Raw genomic sequence first — 13,786 nt, 5'->3', positions numbered from 1 at the left:
GGAAATAATCCCTTGCCAGTAGATGTAGAAACTCCAATGAACACATCTTCAAATCTGGGAAGTAATTACTAGTGTCTGCATTACAGAAATGTGGCATAAATATATACAGAATAACTGCACTTGAGTAATCAGGTATTACCCATACCAAAACTTGAACCAAAGGTGAAAAAGGTCTTCAATCTCATTTCCCAGAAGGCTTATACCAGGAGCACTGCATGGATCAGTTATCAGAGCACATCCAAATCGTTGGCTCTGAGCAGAAGGATTAAAATCACACTGTCAGTATTGGGAAATGTTTTTGTCACAGACAGCTGACTCTGGGAGAGCCTCAGTCTTCTTCAACAGAAGTCTACATATTTCTCAACTTTGAAGCAGGAAATGAAGTCACAGCAAAGTGTCTTCAAAGTTTCCTGAGGTATAAAAATAGTACTTGCTGTCTGTCAGCTTCAGGTTCAGCTATTGTCAGAAGTTCTAGAAATGCACCCAGCTGAGATACTTGGCTGATTTCAGCCTCAGTCCCTTCATATCTAAAATGAGATGCCACATAAATATAAATGGCAGCCTTTAACCCTAATGCTGGATGCTTCTTTACCCAGGTTTTGGGGACAGCCCTCACAAGAATGATTGGCATATTTTAAAATCTGAAAACTGAGATAATGAACAGTGAAAGACTTTTCTAAAAATAAAATTTAAAAATCCCCACAATGCAAAGCAAAGCAAACCAAACAAAAAACCAAAAAGCACCACAAGGGAATGGCATCCATCAAACTAGAACACCACGTCCTTTAGCCTGAGTTGCACATCACATTCACCAGGCTGCTTTGTCACAGAGCACGTGTGAGTCCTCATATGGGAAGACAAATTGCAAATCACATCAAATAAAGTGTCACAGAGTTTCTGATTTTGGACTCCAAAACATAGCATATAAATTGGAAAAAGAAAGATACAAGAGTTATTTCCAAATGATAATTTTTCAATAAGAAGAATTTTCTCTTGGCAGAAGAAGGAAAATAGAAATTGAATGGAGGAGGCAAAGGGAAGAATTCAGTACTTCAAAACAAGTGCAAAAATCACTTCTGAACCTGATCAAATTGCACTGCAGTGGCAACACAAGTCACGTAACCAGCCAAGCAATGTGTCCTTTCCTGTGCGCAATCAGTGACACATGTAATTGAGGTCCCGCAATAATGGCAAATGCCAGTGTCCCCAGGACAGGAGTGACCAGCATTGAGCAGCTCAGAGCAGCATTTCACAGTGTGAGCAGTTGGCTCACACAGCAGTGAGTGCAGCAGCAGCTGCTCAGCAGTACCAGCTCTGCCTCCTCAACACTGTTCTGAACACAAACTTACAGATGGCAAGAAACTAAGATAAAACCTACTCAGGCAAGTAGAAGCAAAGTAATGAAGATGCCCAACTGTACTCAAGGATAATTATGAATTAAATTGCAAAAAAAATAGGGCAGAAATCTCTTACGCTCCATCTATAATTCTAAACATAGCTATGTCAGGATATTCATGCTGTGACCCCTCCCAAATTCATTATTTTTAATGGGTATAATACAAAATTATGCATTTAAAGCAGAAACAGAGGCACCACAATTGCTTCTACAACTTGTGGGAAATAATGAAACAACTTCTAGGTATGAAGGGCACCAAGTAATGCCAACCAGCAGTCTTGCACTGAGCCCAGGACTGAACACAAGTCCCAGTGCTGCTGAGGATGAGAACCAGTTCCAGGATGAGCCTGGCAGGGCCAAGTCTGCCAGATGGAGCCTGGGATGGAGCTCCCCTGAGGAGTGATGTGGAAATTTCAGTTTCCACCAAATCTAGCCAAGTTCTCTGCCTAAGGGAGAGGCCTAGAGCTGACCTTTGGTAAATCTGATATTCATGAGGTCACTGAACTTCCCCTAATGCCCAGGGAAGAACTCCCTACAGGGCCAGCGACCTCCATTTTGTACCTTCTGCAGGTCTCCCTGTGTCTGTGGGAGCCCAAACTCTGCTCTGACCATGTGCTCTGTCATATGTGGTTTCATTTTCTCCCAACCTGTACTGTGTTTATTTCGTTAGGGTTTCTGGGTCTACTTCTCATGGTGTTTGACTGGGATTTTTCTGTAGAAATTGAGTCTAAAGGACTCAGGCAGAGCAGAAGGGGAGGTTTACAATGGGCTCTGACTTAGCCCTGTGCTCCCAACATAATCACAGGCTTGGGAGCTGAGTATTTGTGCAGCAGTGATTCTAAGCAAGGCTGCCCATTAGACTACAGCCCTTGTGCCTTTAATTTCCATGAGATTACACTGAGAATTTCAAAAGACCGATTATGGCTCTTTTCTGGGAAGGGTTCTTAAAAAAATCCTCATTACCCATGGACAGGGTTGCTTGTTTATACATCTCTTCAATCTCAGAGAAGATAAACATTTGAAAGACAAGGGCCTGGAACAAATGTGAAAAATGAGTACTGAAATAAGCCTTTCACACTTCACAAACAATACACAAAACACAGCAAAGCTCCCCTGACTGCTTTTCTCTTGCATGTCTCTTACCATCTTTGAAATGTGCCAAGAAAATAGGATGAAACTGAAGTTACAGATCTGTTATTACATGTAGCCATATATAATCATGTCAAACTAAAGTCACCAGAAAAATAAACCTTGTGACTTTTATGTGTGAAGGCCTTTATCTCCATAAAATAAGATACCTCCCATCCAGGTTGCCCTCATATGTGACATTTGCTCCCATGGGCCAAGTCACTCTTGTCTTCTGAACGTTTTCCATTTGGTGGGAAAGTCAGGTATCATTTTTAATCTAGATCAGATTTGATATTTGAATAATTTTCTCACACTATAATATATTACAGCAATAGTGAGTTTCTCAGATATTTTGTCTCTTTAATTTTCTCTGCCTAACACTTGGCAGAAGAGGTTAAACAGAAAATCGTTCTACTTCAACCAGTCTTTCTTTAAAGGATTTTATCCTTCATTTTCACAACCACAAAAAGGATCTGACCATTTACATGGCTTTTGCTTTTACTTTGGATGCAAGTTCCCTAAGCAGGTCTGACTTGCTTACCCACTAACTTGGACCTGACCCTACTTATCACCTCATTTCCAGCTCAAGGAACATCAGATCAGTTTTTCCCTGAAGTCAAGACAACATGAAAGCATTACAGTTGATACTTCATGGGATCCAGACAATTGTTTTCTCCACAGGTGATGGTAACAACTCTCGAGTTGCTATCAGTATACATTTCATAAATCTCCATTCACACCTTGTTTGACTGAAAGGCACAGCCCAGTGTCTTTGATTTCCAATGGAATGAGACTAAAATGCAGTTCCCATTAACAGGTGAGAGCAAGCCAGTGCTCTGTGCTCAGTGCTTGCACATCAGGAAATGTGCAATTCCCAGGAAATGGGGAGGGAATAATTTACAGGAGGTCTCATCCTGCAGAGTGCTGTGTGCTCTGAACTGCCACTTAAAAAGCAGGGAAGGAAAGAAAGATAGACAAAAGTAGTGAATGCAAGTGTTCACTGCAATATAAGATTGCTAATACAGCTGCTTCAGGTTTCAGCTGTGATGTTGTCTAGGGTCACTTGTATTGGTTTGACTTGTGTCACGTATGTTTGAAAAATAAGCTGAATGGAATTTCTGAAATGACTGAGTCTCTGGAACTCCTCCTTGGCTTCCCAGGGATCCTGACTCAGTTAAATTCTTAACTTTCTATGATAGCTGAAAGGTTAATATTCTAACATGGTAGCATGAAACTCATCCAGCCTCTGTGTAATGAGAGCTGTGAAAAGCTGAGATTTTTCTACAGCCATGTAGGACTAGGTGGCCTTGGGGTTTGAAAAGTGCTGGTCAAGGAACTGTTATTGTCCTTATGGATATTCTGAGCTGAGGGCAAAGAGGAAAAAAAACATAGTGTGTTCAGTACCAGGACAGAAACCTCATTTGAAATACCCACTTTCTCCTTTTTGTGGCTTTGATACACCTCTGTTCTGAAAGGGACAGTCTTGGAGAGAGAGGGAGGAGTCTGGCCTCAGGGGCCTGCTCTCTCCAGCTGGGCTGGCAAAGGTTGCCCAAGATAATGTTACTTCTAGGATGTTCCTTGGATGTTCACCAGGTTGGAAATGCCTCAAAAGATCTAAGACCACCAAACCATTCCAGAAGAACAGCCATAGAAATGCCTTTTCATGAACTAAATTATATTCTTGGATTTAAAGCAAACATGGCACAAAAAGTGTTGCCTTCACACAAAGTTTTGTCACAGAGGTCAGAAGTGGTTCCTGGCAGTGATGGCGCACAGCTGCCATCCCAGGAAACCAGCCACACCACCTCAGTTACCACAGAGCTCTAAAAAAAAAAAGCCCTTCACACATATTTGGGGAAGAGATACAGACCCAGAATTAATGGTCTCAACTTACCTACACTTTTTCGTACTTAAGTAAATGCAAAGCCTGTCCAGAAATCCTTAAAGCAAATTGGATGCCAGTCAGGGGTTGGATTATACATGGCATAAAGAGACACAGGCCTACCTGAGGGGAAATTTGTGTGGCAAATTAATTGGCATGTAAAGATTTATACTCTGAAGAGTAAACAAAATTCTTTGGGAGAGCCTTCCCGCATGCCCAGAGTTGTGTTTTTCAGGGTTCATGTAACACAGAAGCACAGAACTTGAGAAAGGCTCTTAAATTAATGATGACACAACCACCCCTCAAAAAGCTGCCTCTGGGAAAGGACTTCAGACACAAGATGACAGTGCAGGGTACAGTGCAGTAGCTGCAACCCACCCCTAAATCCCTCTGCACTGATCAACTGTGGCTGGAAAAATGACCCAGCAGAAATTCAAATTAGAAACTACACAGAAAACATCATGTTAAATAGCCACATAAGGTCCCCAAGGCTTCAAATTATCTTACTGATCAAATCCAGATACCCAAGCTCTTTTGTTAAATTGCCTTTATTTACTGCTGCCTTGTAAAAACAAACCTTGTTACACTTAATGAGAAAGAAGTAGATTGAAAGACATTAACTTCAAACAGAACTTTTGTTTCTTAGTCAGCAGAAAACCACTTTTTCTGAATTGCCTGTCATTTCAGTGGATATTACAGGTGCTACAGATGTTTATAAAGAGGAAACCAGCATGAAGAAGAGCAGATGCAGCACTGTGCCTTGATGAGGACTGCTGAGCAGGGATGCTGTTGTCAGCAGAGGTTCTGAACCTTCAGACTGATTCTGCTCTGTGCATAAATGGCAATTTGACAGGCACTCTGAAAGGCACTAGAAATGAAAGCCTCTGCAGGTACTGGGGAAAGTGCTCTATAACCACTGAATGATGGCATTTTCCCTGCAAAACATATTCAGTTTTTGATGCAGGACATGAACATTTGCATCTTAACTGCACAAGAGGAAACAAAATTCACAGATGGATGAGAAAAGCCACTTTCCAGGAGGTTCTTGCTCCAGTGCAGATATGTATAGGCATCCAAAAGTAATTTTGGCACTAAGCAGTTGGGTGACACAGATGTTTTGTTAATCATCTATGCACAGCAATAGCACTGTTTGCAGGGTTCTCAATCTAAAGTGGCAACATTTTTATATACAGAACAATTTCTATATGAAGTCAATAAAACAACATATCTCCCTTTTCCACAAAAGATAGATTTTTCATTGTTCCCAAGAGTTGCAGTTAAAAAATCTCTCAAAGCCAGTTGTGTAGATTTGTGAGAACTGCACTATGCTAATGACTCCTGGCATAAGGAAACAACACGTGGACATCCACTGCATGTCCTGCTCTAGTTGCATTTAGTGCCTTCTCTGGGAAGACTCCAGATGGTGAAGCAAATCCAAAATCAGCAGGACTAGGTGAGCAAGGCTCTGGCAGCTACCATCACTCGTGGTGCTGGTGCCAGGAAAAGGCAGGAGGAAGGACTTGGAACTAGTGGCAAAACAAGGCACAGAATCAGTGAAATATCTGAACATCCTAACAGCACCTTAACTCCAAAACTTCAGTATGTTCCCCCCACCCACCACCAGCTGGAATGCTCTGTTGCTGCTCAGAGCCCTGATTAACCTGGCCCCAGAGGTGACCTGGGCCTCCACCACGGTGCTGTCATATGACACTTGATCAGTGCAGGACTGCAAGAGCAGACAAACACCACAGCTGTGGGTCTGCTGCACTCCACAGCTTCTCCAGTTCTATCAACAAGCCGATCCCAACATAAAGTTGGGAAAATTATAAAACCATTTTTATAGCGTTTTTATTAAAAAACCATTTTTATAGCCCAAAGCCAAAACTGGCATCTCCCCTTGGACACTGCCACTCCTGCTGCCACATGGAGCTTAGCAGAAATGTTGGCCAAGGTGTGGAGGATTCCAGAGTGTGGGATCTGGGAGCCATCTAGAGGTGCAGAGGCGCCTGGGCAGAGCACTTTGCACAGACAAATACACACTGACCCTAATAAACACTGGCTGCTTTCCAGTGCCTCATCACCAAATCCCTCAGCTTTAGCTCCAGACAAGGAGGACTGCCCAGCAGATGAAGAGGTGAAGCATAAGCATAAGAGGAGGCATAAAGGTTTCCTGTGTTAAGCAGAAGATAAGTGTGAAAGATAGGTTATTTGTACAAAATGATTGCACAACACTGAAAAGTTCTTGGCTCTCTGTGTCTTTTATCTGTGGTTTATTTCTTCCATTCAGTTTTACAAGCTGCAGTTTGCATCAGAAATACTTTTTTTTTCATCAGTGCAGCAATATGAGACATAACTATTATGAAAATATTTGTAGATTTATTCTCACAAATTGACAGCTGCTCTGTACCAAATGAAATCCTACATTTTAGCCACGGCACTAGCTATGTAGTGTCATTTCACTATTGAAATGTCAAGTATTGACTGTATCAATAATTAATATTGTCACTGTTCTGAAATATAAAAAGATCCTTCTTTGGTCAGTATGGCAATATAATATGTCAAATAAAATTTGGAACACTGACAGCTAAAATTCAGACTCCAGCAGTTTCCCTGCTCTAGGACACAATCTGTGACCATTGCACTGTAACACTCCCTCTGCTGGCAAATCTCAAGGGAAGATATTGCTCATTGCCTCATTTTGCTTCTGCCTTCAACACATGGAATGCTTATATTATTAGATGGCTGGTTGTCTTTTCATGAAAATTGGGACGTATTTTGCTTGCTTTATAAAACCAGGGCAACATTCCTCCTCATTCACACCCTTTCTCTATTTTTTATTTCAATAGGGAAAAGCTCAGTACTGTCCCAGCAAAAGATAATCACAAGTTTATGTAGAAGACAGAGTGTAAATATATGAGCAGATAACACAGCTGCTCCCATGAAATGGGGGACAAAGCCTCACTTTTTGTACTAAAAAGGAAATCTAACACACCTGGCCACAGGGAAGGTCCTGCCTCAGAGTCATGGAGCAAATGTCCATCTGTCTCTGTGTGAATTTTACCATGAACATTTCTTCAAGGCAGATGCTCTTACAGGAGGTTGAAGCTGTCTGGCAGAGGCACCACTCAGCTGTGCACAGACCAAAAGTCCTACCTAGAAACTGTGTGAATCCTCCTCCAAAGACAGGGCCCATGCTCAACTCTGGTGCTCTGCAGCTCAGGAGCCTTGAGTACTGATATCCATCAAGCAGTGGAAGCTTGTATACACTCTAAAAGGTCATTCTGGCCTGCTACTCTGCACTGAATGAACACAACATCCACAGTTAGCTTCCTTTCAGAGTATTTAAGGGCTTGAGTGCGAATAGCACTCGAGTGCTTAGCTGAGTGCGAATCCTTAGCTGAGTGCTGAGTGGTTGAGTGCAAATCCTAAGGATTCCTGGTGAAAGAAATGGAGACTTCTGCTCTAGAAGACCAGGCAGCAAGTGCTGTGATGGTGTGTCCATCCATGGTAACTCTGCTGCAACTACATTTTTGTCACAACACTTTAGAACAGACATATTTACCTTTTCCAAACTCAATTAGCTTTTTTTTTCAGAGCGCTGTTGAGAAATTATAGAAGGATTTCTGACTTAAAGAAGTACAAAGACAGCAAATATTTTATAGACAGGGCAAACTCCTCTAAAGAAAAAAGCTATTGGAAAAAAAGAAGACCCCACTAAAGACAATGGCTCAAGAAATCTCAAGTGTATATGTGCATTTAGAAGTAGCCACAAGGCATCCACTGATATTCCCTCAGTTATCATCAATTCAGTGCTCAATAATGGGACTGCAGTGAAATTGGAAGCTGAAGGTCATGAGATATATGGTTTGTTTATCTTATAACCACTGTAACCACTCAGTCCACTTTTAGAACCAGTCTTTCTTTGTTTAGTCAAGATTTCAATCTGCAGAATTATAAATCAGAGTGTTAATTAAAGAGGACTCTGAAGGAAAGGGCCTACATGAAGCCCAGCAAATGCAAGGCAGTGATTGATACAAAATCCTGCTTTTCTTGACTTCTTCCTGCCATCACCACAAATTGCCCAATACATTCAGCCACTGCAGCTCCCTCTTCATTATGTTGTGTGCTTTTAAACTAATGTTTCTGTGGTCATGCTTGTCCTTTTTATCAGCCCTGCTGCAATATGATTAATATGTAATATGATTACTCCAAACACCCTTCCTCTGGCACATCCTGCTGAGTTCCTAGATGCTGCAAGGCCCATGACCAATAGTGCTGGATAAACATGGTGAGAGTGTCTGCCCCAAGGTGTTTAATTATGTAAGATAGAGGGAGGGAAATGGGGAGAGGGAGGAAGTGCTATGTTCATTAACTGGTTTAGGGTAGACGACTCGCTCTACTCATACCAGAGCACCTGCAGCAGAGCCAGACATTCAACCACCTCAGTCCCTGCTCATTAATTGTATCTTTTAATTTCTCTGTTGGGTCTAATCACTCTCTGAAGGTTTGAGATCTCCCCACACAGAATACTGTGTAAACAGGGGAGAAAACCTCAAAGACAGTAAGGAAAGAGACATGACTAAAAGCTGTGCATATACACATCAGCTGGAGCCTCTCTGGATTGCCAGCACAGAAATGCCCCTAACACAATTGTAGACTCTTTCCTGTGGCATTTTAAGAAGGCATGATGTCAAAGTGGAGGCAGCAGAAAATTGAAAAAATTAGGTAGAAAGAAAGAACAAATAGGGAGGAAAAGTACAGTACCATATTTTGCATTGTTGAGGTAATTTTAGTGGGGCTCCAAGTGAGACTCAGTTAAACATGCACCCCTACCATGAGCTATCAATAACAGGAGCATTATTTTTCCATATGTCTCAGTCTAAGACATATGCCATTACTGCATGTTCTTGATAGCTTTAAGTAAGAGCTTTGCTAACAAGTCAGCCTGGGTTTTGATAGTCAAATAAGATTTTCCCCCCACTTTTGGTGTCATGTGCTTCATCTTCAGGTTGATTCCTGGTCCATATCACTCCATGTGCATCAAAGACTCAAGGTTTCCCCTCCTCAGCTGCCCCTCCTGACCTTCAGTGGTTGTTTCTTACACGTTTGCCCTGCATTTGGCTCTGGACTCCTGAAAGTGTTACACAAACAGAAACTCAGAGGACAGGCTGAGCAGCCAAAGGCAGTTCCTAAAAACTGACAACATGGGATCCGGAGCCAGCAGAAAAATGAGGAACATGGGGAGAAGGATGATTTTCAGACATGGGACAAGGGCAGGCTAGGTCCTGCTCATGAACTCAGGAAGTTAATTGAATCCAGCACAACTTTGCATTCTCACACCTTATTTGAGTTTAGCCTAGCTGGGTGACATGAGATATCCCAGCGCCAACAGTCTGCTCACTTCCTTCCTCCTCTCCCCAAAGTGGTAGAGAAATCTTCTCAATGAGCTTTTCAAAGCAGAAGAGATCAAATAATGTGCCAGCTTATATAAAATAACAACTTTCAAGGAAAACTTAGCTAGCAACACTGCAGAGCATGGATTCTGAAGCTGCCTGAAGCTTTTGCTTTGTGACATTTGCAAAGACCTTTTCTGCCCACTGTTTCCAATTCTCTTCCCACATGACAGGAAGTAAAAGGGCTGTGTACAGGGATTTTAATGAGGCACAAGAACTGCATCAGCACCAGGCCTGATCTGCAGCTGATGTTTGTGGGGTCAGGGGGCCCTGGTCCTGCTCAGGGTTAAGTCCTTTCTATGCCCACATGGCACACTGCAGGGCAGAGCAAGCCTTTGGTGCCAGGGTGGCAGCCACACACACACTGAGGCTGAAGCGTGCTGCACACTGTGCATGTGGGACCAAGCCCTTCAGCTGCTGGGGCTTAGGGAGTGGCTCACATGGTGTAGCTGTTCAGTATCCAGCTTAATGCCTTACTTCTCCTTTGATCCTGGGAACCTGATTTCACCTCTGTTCCTTCTCTGTGTAACAATGGCAACACCTCCAGACCTCCGAGTTGCTCTGTAATACTAGATTAAGTGACAAGGCACAGGGGAACGAAATCTCCTGACTCATGAGATGAACTGAGGTCACATAAACTCGACCTTATTTCTCAAAATCCACAAGAGCTGTATGAATCTGTGAGCAAAATGCCCCCTTCTCTCTCCAAGTTCCTGCCTTTTCTCAGGAACCTTTTATCCCAGTGCTGACTTCATGTGATGTCCCTTGGTTTGATTTAGATTGGATATAGTGACATCAGTGTATCTACCAGCTGCGCTTTTGTCACAAGGCTCCTGTCTCATTCATGTAAACAGTTTCCAGGGGTCTTCTGACACTTCCAACAGTGTAGGTGGCTAAAACAATAGCTGGAGTAGTTACAGGGGTATGGGGAACCTGAGCTTGGCACAGATGAGGTCTCAGCTGGAACCTTCAAGACAGCTTGATGTGCATCCTACATCAGGAGACATGGAGCAAGTGGCAATAGTCAAAATAAGAATAAGGATTATTTAGAATGAATCATAGGGAAAGATTGAAAGTACAGTGTGCATCCCAGAGAGAGTACAGTGTGAAAACAGTCTTTAACTGCTGATACAAGGAAGCAATCTTCTCTCTGAGTGTATGACAAATAAAACAAGATTTAATGGATTTAAATTGAAGCAGACAAGACTGAAGTTAAACAAAATCAATAAACCACCAACAGTATGGATAATGAAAAACTGGGACAGGTTGCCTAGAGGATAGCATGGAACCATCACTTTCTGTCTTTAAGCACAGATTAGACACACCTGACAGGAGTGACTCAGGGAGAGCTGATCTCCAGTGGTAGGACAGGTGAAAAGATTTTTTTTGGCTTCTTTTAACCTTCTAATCCAGTAATTAGTGTCTTGTATGTGCTTATTAAACTATTTTACCACAATACAAAGGCCAGGGAGGGATACACTATTGTAAGACGTGACATGGAAGAGCGGGCCTGAGCAAGGAACTCCTGCAGCAATCCAGATTTGCAGGCAACCAATGTATCAGGTGCAGAGCTCAGAAAGGGCCCAAGAATGTCCACTGATGAGAGGAGAGGTCTAGAAAAGAGAAAAGACTGAACCCCTGTTGCTAAGTCAAGAGAAAACCTCACAGTGCAAAATGGCACATCCCACCCAGACCTCATAACTTAAGCTGTTTATTTCAAGGCTTGAAACTGCAGTATGATAAAAAAGGTATCCAAAGGGACAGCTATTGTCCATCTCCTCAATCCTTTGGCACAATCCACCTAGGCACATCTGCCCTACACTCCGAGTTGTGTCTCTGGGTCACAGAAAATGTATATTGTGGTGGACATTCTTCCACTGGCAGAAAGCATTTCATCTTCCTCACCAGAAACACAAATTATGGTGATTTAGTTCCTCAGGAGGCAGAAACTGCTCCTTGGCCTATGTACCACCAAGGGAGATCCTAGGATTGCAGCAAGTGTTCATTTTGGCTTCCTTACACTTTATCAATGAAGCAGTAATTTATATTTTTGAAATGCAAGGAGCAGAAATCGCTGCCCCTGTAAAGGTAACTACAAGAGCATGTCATTCCTTGGTTCAGTGGGAAGGGTTCAATGTGGCTTGTAAGGTTGTAAGGTTAGAGAGAGAGCTGTAAGGTTAGAGAGAGAGCTGGAGGATGTGAGAGAAGCTGTAATAAATCATGACACACAATTTCTCCAACTTGGCAACATGCAGAAAGCTCTTGCAGAAGAAAATCCAGGGCAGCAGGGTCATAAGCAGAGTGGGTATGGTTATACCAAATCGTTCATTCCTTGGCTGTTCCCAGGCCCCCAAACTGCCCTGTGTATCTCCCCAGGAATCAGCAAATTACTTCGCATGGCAAGGAATGCAGAGTGAGATGTGAGCAAGACCCAGTCATTCAATCCACACCACAATTCTTCACCTAGCCAGTGCCAACTTGAATGCACAGAAAGATCTGAAAGCTTATCAGATCAGAGAAATATGCCTTTTAAGCCAAACCCCAGCTTTCAGCACCTTAGAATCAGGAATACAGTAACTATAGCCTCCTACCTAATGATTTTTCTTGGCACAGCACTGGCTTAAAACCATCACAAGATCAGAAAAAAATCTTGCAGAAGTTGTGTCTCATTTCATACTCTCTTAAGGTCAGTTCAAGGAAAATGGCACACAGACCTGCATGAACATCCAAAAAGCTGTAAACTTTGGTTAACAAAACAGAGCTCAGTTTTGCTCTTAACCACAAAGATCAAGTGACATTTAAAAGGCAACAAAAAGATGCAAATCACACATTTTCAAGTCTTTGAAGATCGTGCTGGCACTGCCTCAGGTCAGAGTACTTCTCACTACAGCTCATTTCCCTTCAGTCAGCCTTTTCACTGCTTCAATGCTGAATACACAAAGAGTACCAGACATTTTTAGCCTCAATGATGTTTTTATTACCTGTCAGGAATAGCACTCATAACAGGCATTAGAGGTACAACATTCAATTGTTCAGGACAATCTAAACATTTAATTACATTATGGTAGCTAATCACAAATAATTGCCTTAGGGAAGGCAGGGCAGCTGTGAGGGGATGCAGTTTGTCTGTTCAGCTCCTGGCAGAATTCAGCAAGGACAAAGTAAGAAGTACTGGAAGAAATGTCTTCAAAGCAATCACAAATATTTTCTCTTAGTCTTTTAGACAGGAACTACTTCAGCTTGCTTCTGTGCAGCCTAGAGATGATCACCTTGTTTGAAAAGACCCTAATTCCACATTGACTGTGCTTTTTATTCTCTTATTTTATTATCATTCCTGCTCACATTTGTCCTTTTATTGGATCTGGTTCTATTAAGTTTCCTTATCATTGTTTCCTTTCTTCCTAACCCTGTTACATTATCTTACACAAATGGTTAGTTACACTGATCTATCAAAGAGAAATCAAATAGAGGGTGATTATCAGAACCAAAGATTATTAAATCATTTCTTTAATGAAAAAGAAAGAAAGAAAACAAACCAACCAAGCCAAACACACATACATAAAAAATAATTTTTAAAAAAATTAAAACAGGAAAAAGATAAATAGGAACTGATCTTGCTTTCCTCTGCCACTATATAGAAGTAGGAAGTTTAGATTAAAACAGAGCAGAACACAATATAGAGAGAGTTGTTACAGTAGAACTTCTTCTGACTCAATCTTATTTGACAGCTACCTCAGGTATAGATACAACTCTATGATGCCCACCGGCCTGTCCTCTTCTTATATGTCAGTCTTTATGATCTTACAGATATCTGGATAAATCTGATGGTCCATTACACAACCATTTCAAATGGCTATGAGCAATGCCATGGAGCAATGGAGGTTTCTACAAATCTAAGCTCTTACAGAAAGAAGTGAGTTCTATTCC

General features: G+C 42.0%; 1 protein-coding gene across 1 annotated transcript in view; it reads right to left on the bottom strand.

Annotated features, from left to right (window-relative positions):
* Positions 1-13,786, bottom strand: part of ARHGEF4 (Rho guanine nucleotide exchange factor 4) — a 227,025-nt gene that overhangs the window by 136,056 nt on the left and 77,183 nt on the right. The gene's annotated exons all lie outside the window — the stretch shown is intronic.

The sequence above is a fragment of the Motacilla alba genome, chromosome 9 (genome assembly GCF_015832195.1).
Source record: "Motacilla alba alba isolate MOTALB_02 chromosome 9, Motacilla_alba_V1.0_pri, whole genome shotgun sequence".
In the NCBI taxonomy this organism is placed as follows: Eukaryota; Metazoa; Chordata; class Aves; order Passeriformes; family Motacillidae; genus Motacilla; species Motacilla alba.
This window is presented reverse-complemented; position numbering and strand designations above follow the sequence as displayed.